Source organism: Gallus gallus, chromosome 3 (assembly GCF_016699485.2).
Source record: "Gallus gallus isolate bGalGal1 chromosome 3, bGalGal1.mat.broiler.GRCg7b, whole genome shotgun sequence".
Taxonomy (NCBI): domain Eukaryota; kingdom Metazoa; phylum Chordata; class Aves; order Galliformes; family Phasianidae; genus Gallus; species Gallus gallus.
In genome coordinates, this window is record NC_052534.1 from 47,336,485 (window position 1) to 47,352,840 (window position 16,356).

At 42.3% G+C, this 16,356-nt stretch overlaps 1 protein-coding gene across 9 annotated transcripts in view; it reads left to right on the forward strand.

The window, feature by feature from the left end:
- Positions 1 to 16,356, forward strand: part of SASH1 (SAM and SH3 domain containing 1) — a 531,322-nt gene that overhangs the window by 415,365 nt on the left and 99,601 nt on the right. Inside the window, exon 1 of one of the 9 annotated variants that reach the window (XM_025149373.3) lies at positions 4,731 to 4,966. The exons of the other annotated variants lie outside the window; for them this stretch is intronic. The gene's annotated coding sequence lies outside the window, so the exon portion shown is untranslated. Of the gene's footprint in view, positions 1 to 4,730; positions 4,967 to 16,356 lie in introns of those variants that run through there. 9 annotated transcript variants of the gene reach the window in all.

Sequence of the window (16,356 nt, forward strand, 5' to 3'; positions counted from 1 at the left end):
AGGCACGTTGCCTGTAAAGAGTTTGAAATTGAGAGTGAGGATTGTGTAACCTGCCAGGAGAACAGTTTTAAACAAGGTTTAAGCGGAAAACTAGATGAACAAGCTTAGGAATATAATACATCAACGATTGTAAATCGTATTTTCAGGCTTCTTTACTCAGTGTTGTACAATAAATGGCAGAGTAAGCTCCTGAGGTCCGTGTTGCTCAGAGTGTGGTCAGATTGGAGTGCTGTTTCAGGTCTGCTGTGTTACAGGCCCATTGGATTGTGCTGATTTTACCCCCGCTGTGGCCCTGTACAAACATAAGCATGCTGTTGAGATCAGTTTACATGATCAGGCCTGCAGATGAAAAAAATTAAAATGAAAAACAAGTCATCCTTATGTGCATGGGTACACACACTCATAGAAGGTGGAGTGTAATTATCAGGAGTATAAATATGTCTTTTTCAATTTCATTGCTGTTACTGTATTTATGATGATAGACTGCTTTTTACTCTGGTAACCATGTGTTACAATTTTATGTCGCAGTGTTCTCTGCTTCTGGCCTATTCTTGATGTGTGGGAGGGCGCCTATAAAGGAGATTAGGTAACTATTTAATACAATAATAAAAGCAATACGTTGAAAGCTTTGTAATGGGCATGGCAGGAGTCAAACAATGTTGATGAGAATATCAGCATGCCTGCTGCAGCGCTGAATGAAGAATACCTGAGCAGCATCTTTGTGCTGGATGTTCCTGATCTCATTTGCTCCTGGAGGTGCGGAGGGTTGTGCAACAAAAGATGAAGTGGCACAGTAGATAAAGGGTCTAATTTCTGTACTGCTTACATACAAGTGTCACGAGCCTGAGGCACGAGACTTAACTCACACTGCAACCAAGCATGGCCCATGGGTTTTAAACAAGAAAGGAGAGAAACACCTTTTGCCATTTCTTTACAAGTTCTGTCATATTGAGCTCTGTGGTTCTCCAGGTGCTGGCACCAGGCTGACCCTGCTGTACAGAGCAGGCTTTCTTCTCTGGTGTACACCCAGCGCTGGGGGGAAAATGGATCGGAGAGTACTGACCGTGAGGGTGCATTGCGCCTCCCTGCTGGTGGGGTGCATGTTTGTGAGATGAGTGTATATCTCCAGCTGGAGCTTCAGTGAAAACACACATTAGGGTTGATTGCATCTCGCTGCACTTCAGGAATATGCATTTTAGGCTTTTAAGGTGTTCTGCTTGCCAGAATGATGTCTTACTACTCATAATATATGTCTTTAGTAGTGGTATGTCAGTGCTGTAGAATTTGTGGGTTTTACAGAGTTGTGGAGATCTCAGGTATTGCATTCTACCTGTCTTAACTGTACCTGTGCAAGTTCTGAAATGCATCCATCACTTTAGGATTTCATACTCGCGGTCCCACAGCAGGAGCTTCCTGTGCATTCTGATTTATGTAAAAAGCCCTTTCAGACCAAAAGTTTTTTATACCATCCTGGGGTTGGAAAGCAAATGGAAGGTACTTAGGTTCTACTTCTAGATTGAAGCTCGTCGCTTTCCTTTTTACCACCGCCTTTAGATTCATTTTGTTACCAGTATCGCCGTGTAGGTCTGAACTGAATCTTCAGTGATACCAAATAGTTGATTATTCTTTTGGGTTTTCCATGGTTGACTAGCTTAGCCCAGAAAAAAAGCTACATTTTAAACATAAGAGTAATTATATCCATATGTAATACGCATCACAACTTGCAGGCTATGACTTCCACTCCGTTGTCTGTCGTGTTCCCACCTCAGAATTCATAAATAACCACTGTATAACAGGAAAAGGGTGGAGACCCTGCACACTGCATGTTGGTTGTAACTTCTGTCTTCAGGTTTCCAACTTCAAGATGACCACGTTTACGTTTCAAGAGCTCTGTGCTTCAGAATGTGTTGTGGGGATTATGTCATGTTTTATGTAAGAATTAGGGACAACAGATTTCCACATGGAGCACATATGAGCTGGAAACAGTACCATGTATGTGTTAGTGCTGCCAGGTGGGTCTGTGTTGTTCCAAATGAGGCAGCAGCAGCAGTTCAGTTCAAAAGCAGGTGGCTTTCCCTTCCCCCTCTGAATGCCTATCCTTATGTCTGTTTTCATTTCTTTGGAGAAAAAGGACTGAGTAAAGGAAGTTTTCCTGCTGGCAGGGCGCGTTGGAAATCTCCAGACGTGGCAAATTCTTTGGACGTTTTTGTTTGTTTTTACGTACCATACTTCTCTAAAGTTTCTCTGAGGTCGTGTTTTCGTTGTAGAGGAAAATGGCTGTTCTCGTATCTCTTCTTCGTTATCCAGATTTCTCTCGGTGTTTCAGCTTGCAACGTTCCTACGCTGCTTTCTGTGCAGTGTGTAAATAAAAGTTGAAAGATGCTTATTTTTCATTATGTTTTGTTCCCTGGTGTTTTACTCTGTTCAGTCTTTGAAGAGGTTTGTGAAGGGATGTGTTTATTTCTTGTTTCATCAGTGGAGGTTGCTCAGCTGTAGGCAGTGCAAAATGGTTGTCAGTCTTTACAAATTCTGCTCTCCTCTTTAATTACTGCTACCTGAATGTTTTGCAGTGAGGCATGAAATGCAGTCTAATCCTCTGTCATCCCACTCCCCTGTGGTGGCATGGTCTGTTGTTTAACGAATTGAAGGGAAATTGGGGTATGTCACCTCTGCGAGGTACATTGTTTCTTGCTCAGCACACATCCCGCAGTGTATTGTTTAGGTTTTGTGTCTGGAAGTGAGTATGTCTATATGTGCAGATGAGTAACGTTTGTAAAGCCCTAGCTTTGCATGATATCTATCTAAACTCAGGAAGTCAACCGAGAACATAAGGTCAAGGACCTAATCAAAATATTGGCGCGGTGATGAAGAATTACTTCATTCCACATATGGTGTGTGTTCATGCAGAGAAGAGAATGGCGAGGGATGCTCCTGCAGATCCTTGTTGCAGACTCAACCCTGATGAGTCTCATTGGGCTTGTTTGGTTTAGAGGTCGAGTTTGTAATTACCAACATTGAGACAAAAGAAAGAGGTGTGAGTCCTGAATGTTGCTTTTCCTCCCTGGCAGACTGCTGCTTTCCTCAGGTAGTCTCTGCCAAGCTAATTGTGGTTTTTAATCCTCATCTCAAATATACTTCAAATACAAAAGGTTCTACAAATTCTTCATTTTTTTTTCATCTGCCAAACCTAATTACAACCACGGCATTGTGCTTGCAGATAGATATTTACAATGCAAACTGCCACAGAAAAGGTGAGGAGGAATGTATTACATCTCTGGCCCTCCTCCCTCTCTTGGGTAGAGCTGTTGCTGTGTAGGGCTCCTATTTTGAGCAGTTAAAAAAAAAAAGAAAAAAGCAGTGACTCTCTCTATTCCAGACTTCTACTTCACTCAGGAAAGTGCACTTAGTATAATGAGCAAATGGGTGATGGCATGCAGCAGACGTTCAGTGATTCTGTATCCAGAACTGTCTTTGTGTGGCTAGAAAAGTGGAGAAATGATCCTGGTTGAGAAGAGTAGCTGGCAACCACTAGGAAGAGGGATTTGGGAAGCTCGTGTGGAAGGAAGAGTTGCAGCCTCCATGAGAGGAAATGAGCAGAGCGTGTGCTGAGACTTAGGAAGGGAAAGGTCAGTGTGCAGGCTGCCCTGAAGAGGCCAGGGCCTGATGGTGGGGCATGGAGTGTCAGTGGTGGAGATTCAGGCCTGGCTCTGAAATGACATGGCTTGCTTCAGTCCTAAGGCGGGATATCAGAAGGCAAAGCCCTTGTGCCTAGTTGGTTGCCCGTTGTTCTGGTTTTGCTTGAAGACTGACGTAAAGTGGGTCAAGCTGTTAATGAGCATGTGAGTCATGCAAGGTAATGCCAGGGTAGGTATTACCTGCAGAAGCTTCAAGTGGATAAGTTGTAGCAGAGGGATGGCTAGCTAGAACAGGCTGAGGCTGAGGGGGCTGTTGACTGCTGGATACAGCTGATGCCCTCATTGCCTGTTAACATGTAACTCGTTCCCAACCAGCCCTGATACCTAGTCAGACCTCTAAAGCATGGAAGAGAGATCTAACAAGTGTGATTCTCTTTGTGAGAGACTTCCCTTCAAGTCCTGATTCTTCATACATGAGGTAACTTATTGCTACCTATCCTTTGTTTTGGGGCTGATAATGGCACATGCTTTGAAAATTGGTGTAATGTGTAATGCCTTCATTTTGCTGTGAGAGCTCCCTGCTGTTCTTGTGGCTCTTCAGATTGGCCCAGGTACGTAGCTTGTCCTGCCACACTTGCTGGGTTTGTGGCTTGGTGTTCCCTGTGGCTGCAGGCTGTGCTTTCATCTCAGAAGCAGAATCTGAGGAAACTCATCCATCGGAAGCTTTCTTCTCATCTTACAATCTCTTTCACAGTTAGGTGAGATGTTTTTCTTCTGCATGACACCTCTCCTGACAAATGGTTAGTTTGCGGGACACTCTCCTTTTGATGTTCAGGTTGCTGTGTTGTTGTTCAAGTGCCAACTTAGTTTACTCTCCAAGTCCAAGTGTCTTGCAGCCTTTTGACTTGTGGTTCGGGGCCTTGGGTTGATCACAACAAACTACTGGGTTTGGTAGAGGCTCGTGATTTCTCACATGCTTTATTGACGGTGGGATTCTGCCAGCTTCTGCTTTTTAGGTTCTCCTTCACCACGTGGGGATTTTCAGAGATGCACCCCATCTGAAGCATAAAATATGATGTGCAACGCTTGAGTAATGCATTCAGTGACCAATGAAAGCATAAGTATTACCAGAGGGATGCATTACTGGATAGACAGCTTCATGGGATTAAGCACTTTCTTGAAGCAAGCACATAGCTTACTCCTTGCTGGGGTGCTCCTGAAAGCAGTAAATTGCATGTTGCTCCTTCAAAGAAATGTGTTTTTGAAACACCTGGGAGATGTGGCAACCACACAGTTTTTCAAGCCTGGACTCTGTAGGAATTGCTCTGTAGGTAGATAGAAATATTTCTCTTTTATTTGGGTAAGAGGCCTCTTTAGCCTAATTAGGAAGCACTTTGGCAGTGATAAAGCAATATGGGCACACAGGAATGCAAAATGCACATCTCTGTGCACAGCTGAAGGAAAATGTGCAAATAAAATACCAGATTCCGGAGCAGAAAGGATTATACGCTGACAAGAGAGAGAATTCTTACTGCTAGGTTGATGTCCCTAATTGATATGAACAGGAAGCCCTGTGCAGTCTGTGGTAGTTAAAAGATACGCATCTAAATAATATTTAAATAGATTCTTGCATTTTTAAGACCCGCTGGAGTGTAATTGTATTCAACTTAATTAAATGAACTGAATCCCCCTGATAGCTGTGCATTACTGCTCCTAAATAAAGCACTCTCCAAAGAGACTTCATGATGCTTAGTTAAAACGATAAAAGCCTTAGCCCAGCACCATGAAGTGTTGCATGAGCAGCTTTATGTTTAGTTCAGCCCTGTGCTACCTGCGGCACTTAAGAATAAGCTTTGGTAGTGCTGTGTTGGAGTCAGAACCTGGCACTTCACTGAAGTGCTTCAGTACAGAGTCAGTTTTTCTGTTTTTACTGTGTTTATGGGTATTATTTTATTAAGCTAAAGGCAGGAAGGTGTGCTAAGAACAGCCCACGCAACAAATAAATGAGAGCAGTGGTGAAGTTAACCACATTGCTGTCTGGTTTCTGCTTCTGGCTCCCTGTGTAAATGCAGGCTGGCTATTTAAGCAAGCTTGTTATTGTCACTGCTCCTCCTAAATAGCATGACTGTCAGTATGCCTGCCTCACACACAAACTGGGATAAGCCCTTTCCTTCAAAACCAAAATATCTCTAAGAACAATATCCCTTGTGTCCTGATTCTTACCACACACACACACACACACACACACACACACAAAAAAAAAAAAAAACCCACGATGAAGTGCCTACATGAGAAAGACCCAAAAGTCGAAGAAAGCTCCAAGTCTGCAGGAGTGTATTGTTTGCCAGGCTCCATGCTTGTAGCCCCTTGATATTGTGCTTGTGGCCATGGTGGGGAGCAGAGTACACATAGCTGGCATGGGTTCATCCTTGTGTTCAGTTCCCCTCCTCACAGGCTGCTGTGCCCTGTCTGTATGCAACTTTCCAGGCTTTCTGGGGTTTGTTAGGGTTCTCTTTGCCTTGCTGCACTTCACCACCACCTCTTTGCAGCCCTGTCCAGAGGCACGGGGCTGGCTGGCAGGGGCTCAATGTGGGCACAGTGAAGTTGTCCTCAGAAGGCTGCTGCAGAGGCAGCGGGGCTGGGCGGTCTCCTCTGGCAGCATGGGCAGGGCTGGCGCAGGTTGCAGGAAACTCTTTCTTCTGCTGTTAAGATTACTTGGGAAGAAATGGATTTCTGCCATATTCAATTATGGTTATTTCCTTTTCTGGTAAAACACTGCCTGTCAGGAAGCAGTAGGAGTGAAGGAGAGGTTAATCTCCAAGCACGCAGAAGATTTGGATACATCTTCCAGACTGCTGGCTGCTGAATTTCCATCAGGAAAGATCAGAAGGGTAGCAGAGTTTCAGAGAAAGAAACTTGAGTGCAGGGAGCCTGGCTTTCCAGGGTCCACAGCTTCCTTGCCCTCTGCACCAAGGGGCTGTGTCCCTGGGTACACAGCACCTTGCATTGTGGGGCATAGCAGCAGACTCCCACATCTGCTCAGCACATGCCCACAGCCAGCACCATGGGGTCTCATTGGGCCAGGGACGCTGCGGTCCTCCAGGAGAGCCGGGCTGGAGAGTTGTGCTGGACCTGAGGCCTGGTGCCCAAAAAGGGGGGGAAACAGGCCTCAGGAAAGAGAAATGAAGGGGAGAAGAACAAACAATGCTGTGTTGAGGAAGGCAGGAAAAGGGGTGGGGAGGAAGAAGGATAAGAAATTTCTTTCAGTGAACTTTCCTTTTTGTGAGGAACTTATTTCCTGCTGAAAAGCATAGCAAAGTTTAGGGTAAAGATATTCTTACTGCTGTGGTGCCGGGAAAGGCATATAAGAGAGAGACACAAAGGTCAGAGGTGGTGTTTGTCACTGTCACTTTATTATTATTTTTTCTTAATAGAGCACCTAACACAATAATAAAATACCATTTCTTCCACAAAGAACTTAAAGATAGATTGAGACAACTTCTTAGCACTGGAAAAACAAATTTGTGCTTTATTTGGAGAAAACTAATGAGGGACCACCAAATTGGATAAAGAATTATTTTACTTGTTGTTTTTTTTTTTTTGCCTTGGGTAATGTGGTGATGATTACATATATGCCTCTTGTATGCATCCCGAATATGAGCCTGTGTATATTCCATCTCAGGCAAAAATTACCTTGAGCTTCACCAGTAAATATGTAAGGGATGTGGTGCTGTGAGGGTTTTTGCTGCTGTATGTTGATGCAGTAAGTTTTACAAATCCAAAGTTTTGTGCTTTCATTGCTGTTTATGATGTTGATACATACTCATTTCAAGATTAAAAGGATTGGGTTAGAATGAAATTCTGTCAAGCAAACAGATCAGTGTACTGGTAGATGGTATTAATACTCTGGATGTCATTCCTGCTTGGAGGTTGACTTGCAGACAAATACAGATGCAAAGGCAGTTGAAAAATTATTGCCTACTCCTTAAACAAGATCATCTTGGCACGCTTCTAAGAGTATGATCACATTTAAGCCCCTATTTTATAATAGTTTCTGACTTTATTCCCCTCCCCCCCCCCCGCCCCCCCTTCCCCCCCAGTTGAAATAGAAAACCAAATCAGAATTTCATACAGCAGAATCATTGTTGAATAAGATCACAGTGCTTCTTGGTTCATTGAGCTACCTCAGTGCGTTTCACTGTTTTACTGTATTTCACTGGTACATCCAGCTCTGAGGGAATCACCCTTTGTGAATGCTGGTGAAAAGAAGAAATCGGTTTTGACTACACTTGGATATAAATTTGACCACGGTTTGCTTTCTTTGAGTCTACTGTACGGTTTAGCCCTTTGCCAGATACTCTAAACCTGTGAGCTCCAACTTACTGACTTTGTAACTCAGTTGTCCAAAGCTGCAGTTGTCTACTCTGTTTGCTTTGTCTTTAAATAACCAAGTTGCTGTTTCTTCCTTGCATGTTTTGCAAGTTCTTTGGGTTCTTTTTCAGGGTTCTACTTTAATGAGTTGTTCACAAGTCAGTTGCGTAGGACCCAAACTGCCACAGAATTGTTTTGTTGTTGTTGTTTTTTGTCATATTGTCCTACTACTGGATAGAAAAGATAGAATTTTAATGAGAACTTATTCACTATTACAGTTGATTGGGCCAGCTTACTGAGATGAAGACTTATTCCATCATCTACTTAAGATGTTTGTTTTTTGTATATCCATTTCATTAGACTTTAGCCTACGCAAACCTGAAGCCACCCCCTAACGTGCTGAAGTTCCTGATTCTGAGAGAAGAAATCCATCTCCATTTCTGTAATGGTGCTTTAATAATATATAGTTCATTCTTAATTCTTGTCACTCTTCCATATATCATTTGTTTCTGTTCCCAGGTGCCAGGGTAGTTGATGTGTACAGAGGGATGCATTTCCATTCGATGTGGGAAAAGGATTTGGCAAATGCACTGTGTGAAAGGAGGAGGCAGTGATAACAGGGGACACAAATTAGTGATAAATGATGTCAGGTGAAGCTCTTGCATGGCTTGAGGAGTTGTTGGCTTATGCTGCTTTATACGCTGGCAGCGATTACCTGTGCCTGACTGATGGCCACTTGGGTGGGTAGTGATTGCCTAGCAGGTATCACTGTAGACTTAAGAGTTCTGATCTGTTTTTTGATGAGCTTATTGCAGATCACCTTGAGGAGAGGAGGGTGGAGGATAATATACTGTTATTAGGGAAGCTGGACACTAAGGATGCTTTGAACAAACTTTTTATTCAAAACATTTGTATATAATCTTGTCTGTCAAGGTAACGAGAATGTGAAAGAGCTGGTTCTTCTTCTGACAAATACCCACTTTATAAGTATGTTGGAATGTACATTTGCATAGATAAAACATTTTCCTTTAACACATATATAATTCTGTTTTAGATTATTTTTTTTTACATAGAGGACTTCCTTGGTTGCATGCCAGAAAGAGGAATCTCAATAGCGTGCTCTCAAACTGATTTTAATTTACCATGGGGAGGAAAAGTAGATTGAATTTGTAATGCTTTTAAGAGGTGCTTTGTTAGACTTTGAGATTTCAGGACTTTACAGTGAAAAGTGAGGGGAAAAAGATGGTGATGCAGTTGGTGAAGGAAGTGTTTGATTTGCAACAGCTTTGAAAAGAGGAAGAGTTTCTCTTGCTTTAATGATATGAGAAGGTATCACGTATAATGGAAAAAGGTTACACAGCTGTGTGATTCAGTATAAGGTTTCTGGGCGTAGAGAGACTGTACTCTGAATTTAGTGGGCTATATCAATTATTTCAAATAAGTTACACAAAATCTTTTCTGTCTGCACCATTGTGCCTTCTATTTATTGTAAAGAATCTCAAATTGTTTAAAATATGCTGCTGAGAGATTGACAGTGTTATTAGATCTATTTTTATTACCATCTGTAAAGCCACATAACTTAATGATTCAGTGCTCAGATGCCATAAAAATTAACAGAAAGTCTTCCATTGATCAGTGTGATCTGTATGTTTTCTTTGTTCTCTCAACATCCAGCTATATAGAGGTCAAGGGAACCATGACAACCCTTCAACTCATCTAAAATAGCTGTTCTCAATATAAAAATGTCATGACTCCTACACTGAGTATTTTATGCCTTCCCCTGAATATCAAGATGAGCGTGAGGCTCCCTGGCCTCACTCTTCTCTCTCACTCACATTTCTGACCCCGTTGACTGTCAAGATTGACTTTGAACTTTATGTATGGTGGAATTGTTTCTTCTCCTGAATGGAAAATTGTCCCTTCTGAGCCCTAGGAAGAGACAGAGACATTTTTATAGCAGCTCATTGGGTATATTTTTAACAGCAGCTGTTTTGAAGCTAAGCCAGAATGCAAAACGTTGACCATATTCCTGGCAGAAATACATTGCTAGCAAGGGACAGGTAAGAGAGTCAGAAATTGATACCATACGCAATTATCATGAAGCTCTGCAGGTTTTCCTGCGGATGACTGCCCTCTTCATCTGAGTCTGTATTACTGTAACGTATACAAGCACTACCCGGAGAGGTGCACGGAAATGTAACTGCTTTGTTTTGGAAAGATGTCTTCCTGATATACCTTTGCCTCCTTACAAAGAATTGTGGAAGAATGTGAAATACGGTCTCTTTTAGATGAGTGGCCTAAATTCGTGTATTCATACAATTTGTAGTGCAGGAGATGCTGTCACTGTTTTATCTCTAGATCTATGTCTGTGATGGGGACAGCAGTTCCACAGCCAGCCCGAAAAGGGGGGGAGGAGGGAATGGGAACAAAAGGAAAAAAAAGCAAACAATGGCAATGATCTGGGGAAGAAAACAAACTTAGTTTTCTAATTATAATAGCCATGTCACGGTTGCTTTGGGCAGTATACACAAGGTTCTATTAGCCCACATTGAGAAAAAGGTCTTAAATGGGCTGGTGCGTTGTTCAGAGTTGTCCCATGGAAACCTGAGCATCTCTTGCTGTCTAGGTAGGCTCATTCTGTTTAGCTCTGAGGATCTTTTTTGGATGTGTGAAGTCCTGTTGAAAGCAGTTCTTTTCTTACGCGCAAACGTGTTCCCTTTCCACAGATGTTCCCATTTCACTACATTTTTTTGGTCCCTCTTCCTTCTCTCCAGCCCAAACAAGCCTGTTTGCTCTGGACCACATTCTGGCTTTCATTTCTGTACTCCTTACAGCTATCCAAACCAAAGGTATTATTTAAACTTATAATCATGTTCCACACATTTTTGGTAGGCGTCCCTGTTGAGACCCAAGTGCCAGAAATAAGCTGCTCATGTTTACAGCCATTCTCCACACAGTAGTCCTGTGTCTCAAGTATGCAAATGGATTTTTCTCATCTTGGGCTGAGAGGGTCAGAAGCACGCCTTTGCCAGGACATTATTGCAAAGCATTGCGAAAGGCCACCTTTACTTTGGCTGTGTCCTTTCCTTATACGTTGATCAGAAAGAAGTCAATTTTTTCCTGCCAGTTTCTGAGCTGTTCCTAACCTCCCAAGATTATCCCTGTGCTGTGGCTATAGCTGGAGTGGGTACGGCGATTGTAACTTGTGGGCCTGCTTTGTGTGCTGTCATCTGTATTGCCAAATGCAGCTGGAGACCCCTCTGTCTGACCGAACAGGCTCATAGCATTCACATTGATTTTACAAGTTAGAGATTCTCACAGTTGCATGAATTCCACCCCCTGGCTTGGAGAATGAGTGCATTTGTCTAATAACCAAGACCTCTTTCCTGGCATCCGTAGCTGCTAGAATAGGGGGATGGGCTGGAATGTGCAGCTTTGTAATACTGTGTCAGAATCTGAGATGGTGAAGTACAAACTGTCATCGATGGGTTTTGGTTTGGCTGGTTTTTGTTGGTTTGCTTGGCTTTTTCTAAAACTCTTATTCTGCATGGAAATTCGAGCAGAAGGAACACATGCGGTGCCATGCCAAGGATTTAGGTGCATACCCAGGTTCACAAAACATTTGTTACTAGCAAAGGCAGTTATTCCTCCTGTTCTGGTAGTTTCTGTTTTACCATCGTTATTATTCAAATATGAATGTATTTTTATTTAATTTTACTGCCAGCAAAGCTTGCTGACAAAACGTTTTTCTCTTTATGCTTTTAGATGTCAAATACAAAGGATTCTGCCAGTGTGTTAAGCTAACTGATGTGCAGTGACCGATAAATCGTAGCTTCATAATAAGTGTGTCAGATCATTCCAGCTCCTCTTTGTAGTCACTCCATTAACATGAATCTCGATGGATTCCTCTGGTATTCACATGCATATCAGAACTAATTCTCTGGGCATTCCAGGGTAATTCATCTTTTACCCTCTGTTTTATGATGCCCAAAAAAATGTTGTATGCATACCTTATGAGATGGAAACTTACGAGCGTTGTTTGACTACCAAAACTAGAAATCTGAGATAACTTCAGTTTTCATTAAAACGTTGTATTAAGTAGTAATTTCAGGTTTGCCCCTTCAGAACTTGTGGGTCCTTTCACTTTTCTGAGTGTCAGACTTGTTCTGAAAATGTCTCAAAAAGTAGCAGAGTTTTAGGAGGAACATGTTGTCTCTTCTTACAAATACAAATATTTCAGGAATGATATTTGTAATGAATATTTCTGTTGCTTGCAATTTTTTTTTGCTCCAGAGAGGATCAGTGGGATTACCTATCTTGAACGTTGCAGTTTGTGTGGCAATAAACACAATTGGTGCGCGGCGGTTTTCATGGCGGGGCTTTAATCATTGTTAAATTTGTAGTAAAAGGAAAAAAAAGAGCTGTCATGAAGTCTTGTTTTTTCAAATATGACTGACCTAAAGCACTGAGGAGCTCATTGCAGGTGCTGCATTACAGATATATCAGTAAGAATATATTTGAAAGCTATGCCATTCTTCATTAGGATCACATAGGCTAATTCACATATAGGACTGCCCCTGTGTCAAAGCGGGACATAGTGGCACATAACTGAAGGCTTACTTTTAAGTTACACTGGCTTGTTGGTTTTGGTATCAAATAGCTGTATGCTATTTTCATAGCTGTGAAACTGAGGTGTCGATTCAAGTCTGTTTTTGTATTGGACCCAAGCCCACACTGTGGGGCTGTGTATAAGGAAGAAAGGAAATAAGCAAACAAATGAGTTTTGACTGTTATTTCTATTATTTTAAAAATCCTCTAGGTTTTGGCTTGCAAAGGAAATTATGAAAATTAACATCACCTTTTATTCCTTATGCATCAGGGTGAAATCTCTTTAAAGTATTAATTAGGTAGTTTTTAGAATGTTCTAGACAATTCCTCTGATTATCTTTGCCACCTTTGCCTTGCAAGGAGATGAATGAGTTCTTAAGCTGGGTGCTGAAGTTCTGCATGTGGGTATTTTTTACTCAGTTCACTCGGAAACAGACCTGGAACACAAAGCACACGGGCAGTGTCTGTGTGAGGGATTTTGGAGCTGCTTGGAGAAGCTTTCAATTCAAGGCATTGACAAGCAAGAATCTAGAGTTCAAAAGTCATCTTCTGATTATTTGTATCTTCAGGCTGACATCACCAGATGTCTCATGAAGGTCCTCTCAGCTGTCATCAGTGCAGGAGGAAAATGAAGAAGAATGAAGCTTTATTTTTTTTAGTTTTGCATATTTTTAGTAGTGCTTAAAGAATAGAAGTGGATGATGGAGGTAATCATATGCATTTAACGCTCTTTGTGTGAGAAAATTTGAGGTAATGTAAATCAGATATATAATTGTCTGTACAGTTATGGCATTATTTTCGTGTGTGTGACATGAATGGATGCTGCTGGGTGTGAAATACTTGCTGTCTTTAGCTTCAGTTGACTTGTGGATCTGTTTTTCCTTCTGACAAAGGCAGTGCTTTTGGGATAATCCTCCATGTAAACTCAGAAAAGCTCTTTGCTACAGAGAAAAAATAGATTAATCGATATGTTCCACTACAACCTCCTGGGAAGTTGAGATGTAAATACAAATGTTTACGTTTTTGGCATCATATTTTCACAGAATCATAGAATGGCCTGGGTTGAAAAGGACCACAATGATCATCGAGTTCCAACCCCCCTGCTATGTGCAGGGTTGCGAACCACCAGAGCAGGCTGCCCACAGCCACATCCAGCCTGGCCTTGAATGCCTCCAGGGATGAGGCATCCACAACCTCCTTGGGCAGCCTGTTCCAGTGCGTCACCACCCTCTGAGTGAAAAAATTCCTCCTAATATCCAACCTGAACCTCCCCTGTCTCAGTTTAAAACCATTCCCCCTTGTCCTATCACTATCCACCCTCGTAAACAGTTGTACCCTCTCCTGTTTTTATGCTCCCTTCAAGTATTGGAAGGCCATAATGAGGTCTCCCCAGAGCCTTCTCTTCTCCAAGCAATTTCTGTCCCATCATCTGTTCGGTATGTTAAGCCTTCTTTCACACGGGACTTGTCTTTTTTGGAGTGTTGCCGTGAGTTGTGTTTGGAGCTTAGCCCCTCACTTGAGTCCTGTGCCTTGATTGAAATGTTGTCAGTTTCTCCAGACTTCATGGCTCTGGTGGCCTTTGTCACTTCTCTGTTGGCTGCTCTTTACTATCACATGCTCAATTGCAGTGGCACAGCCCTTCGTCTGCAGAGTTTAATTGGGGAGCTGTCACCAAATTCATTTTCCTCTAGAGACAGTCACAAGTCTTTAGACTTGTGGAGACCTCCTTTACAGAAAGCTCCACAAGCCCTACGCCAAAATATGTGAGAAGAGAGAATTTGCAAAGCTTTGTTTGATCCTTTGTGCATTGCAGACTACTGTCTTACCCAGTCTTAACTCCACTTGCAGTAGAGCTGACTTAGCTAAACAGAAGCTCACCTGATATATTTGGATTTGGTGTACTTTACTCAATTTCAGAGTCATTACAGTTAACTTTTTAAAGTAGCAACTGCTGTGCTGTATAAACTTTAACTACACACATGTATTCCCCAGTAAATTTACTACATGAAATTTAAAGGTGTCCAGAGTTCAGGAAGGAGATAGACTGACAAAGTCCCAGTGTGTGCTGGGATGGAATGGCTGGGAGTCAGGTTTCATGTTGTCTCTTTGAAACTCATGCAGGTTTTTGTATCGCCTGCAACAGTGAGCAACTGAAGGTTATGTTTGTGGGCTACTTTTTCTGTCTGGTGTTTTTTATCCCCCATGGCACAGTGGAGCTGCTTATCCATACAGAGCATGCAGACCCTGTGAAAGACACCCTGTGTGAGCATGGTACCAGCACCTGTGTGCTCAGCCAAGGCCACGGTGACCACTGGCAGAGTGTCCACTGGCTCAGGTGGGTTTGGGAGTCATTTTCTTACCCAGCTTGTTGGGAAATGACGGCCTGGGAGGAAGTAGCTGGAGAAGATGTGTGGTTGCTGCCCACTGCTCCTGAGGCAAGGTAGGCTGCAGCGTCTTTCTCAAGGATGCCTGTGTTTTGCCCCCAGTGGCATGGAAAGCTGTCTGTCTGAAGCTGTGTAAAATCCAAAGGTCCTGGAAGTGGGATCTTCTTGTGCTAAGGAACTCAATCTTGCAACAGTTGAGACTCCCATGTGAGATCACTGGCAGGTTGAGAGGTAGGAAATACAGTAAAAAGTGAGTAAGCATGTATAGAGAAGTATGTGTGTGTGTACGTGTGTATTTAGTGTAGTTATTTTGCTTCTGCTGCTCCAGCAAGTGATACGCAAGTTGTTTTCCATCTGTGCCATATACACTAGTTTGAAGGAACAGCAGATGCTTCTGGGGAACCGTTCTGGGGAATTTTCAATACCTACTGGGCATGTGGAAATGTGCTTCAAAAAAGTAGAAAGTGTGTGTTGCAAGTCTCAGGTTTGGTAGGCATCCGCTCGGATTGAAGTGGGAATGTTTTGTTCCAGTTACCTGGAACTGATACTTCGTCAGGGCGGACCTGCCTCTTCTGCACAGTCATATCACAGAAAACAGGACTATTTCTTTTCAAATGGCAATAGCTTCTGTAAGATGTGGTTTCTGTTTAAGAGATTTCCTCTTAGCTCATATGTTAACACTGCAGTGCATCTTAGGTATACTATTAGCATAATTATTTTTAAATGCTTTCTTAATTGCTTGGCTTTTCCTTAATATTGAAGACAATTTTATGTTTGTGTTGCATCTATTTACTGATAGCAACAGTGAAATAACGCTGCAGAATATTGGTAATCTCTCAGAATGTATACACAAAGTTGTAGAGGTTATCTTTTGAAGAATGTAAATAACATATGCCTTTTTAAAGAATGTGTACAATATCGTATGCTCTTACATAAATTAGACAATGAGAGAAACAGAAGCACTCCATTCCGTGTTTTGGGTTTACTTAAGTGTATGCTTACTGTACCAAAAGTTGTTAGTCCACCCTGCCCTCTCTGGCATACGTGTCTGAAGTTTACAAAGATTTCTAATGCCACTTCTAAAATCCTGCCTTTTTTCCCCTTTTATTTATCCAGCATTTAAAAATACTGAATTAATTGGTGACTGCAATTAGGTTCCTGGCTGTTGCCATTTTGTTAATGAGGTGGCAATCTTGCCTAGCAGAGCAGAGGTTTGGGACTGAGTGAAGCCTGTTTCCTCCTCCAGAGCATCTTAAAAGACCAACTGGCACAGTGTCTCTGTGGGTGGTATAAACTCTCCTGTTCACGTCATTTGGCTGGAATTGTTTGCAGTCTGGTTGATTGTGCTTATAAGCAAG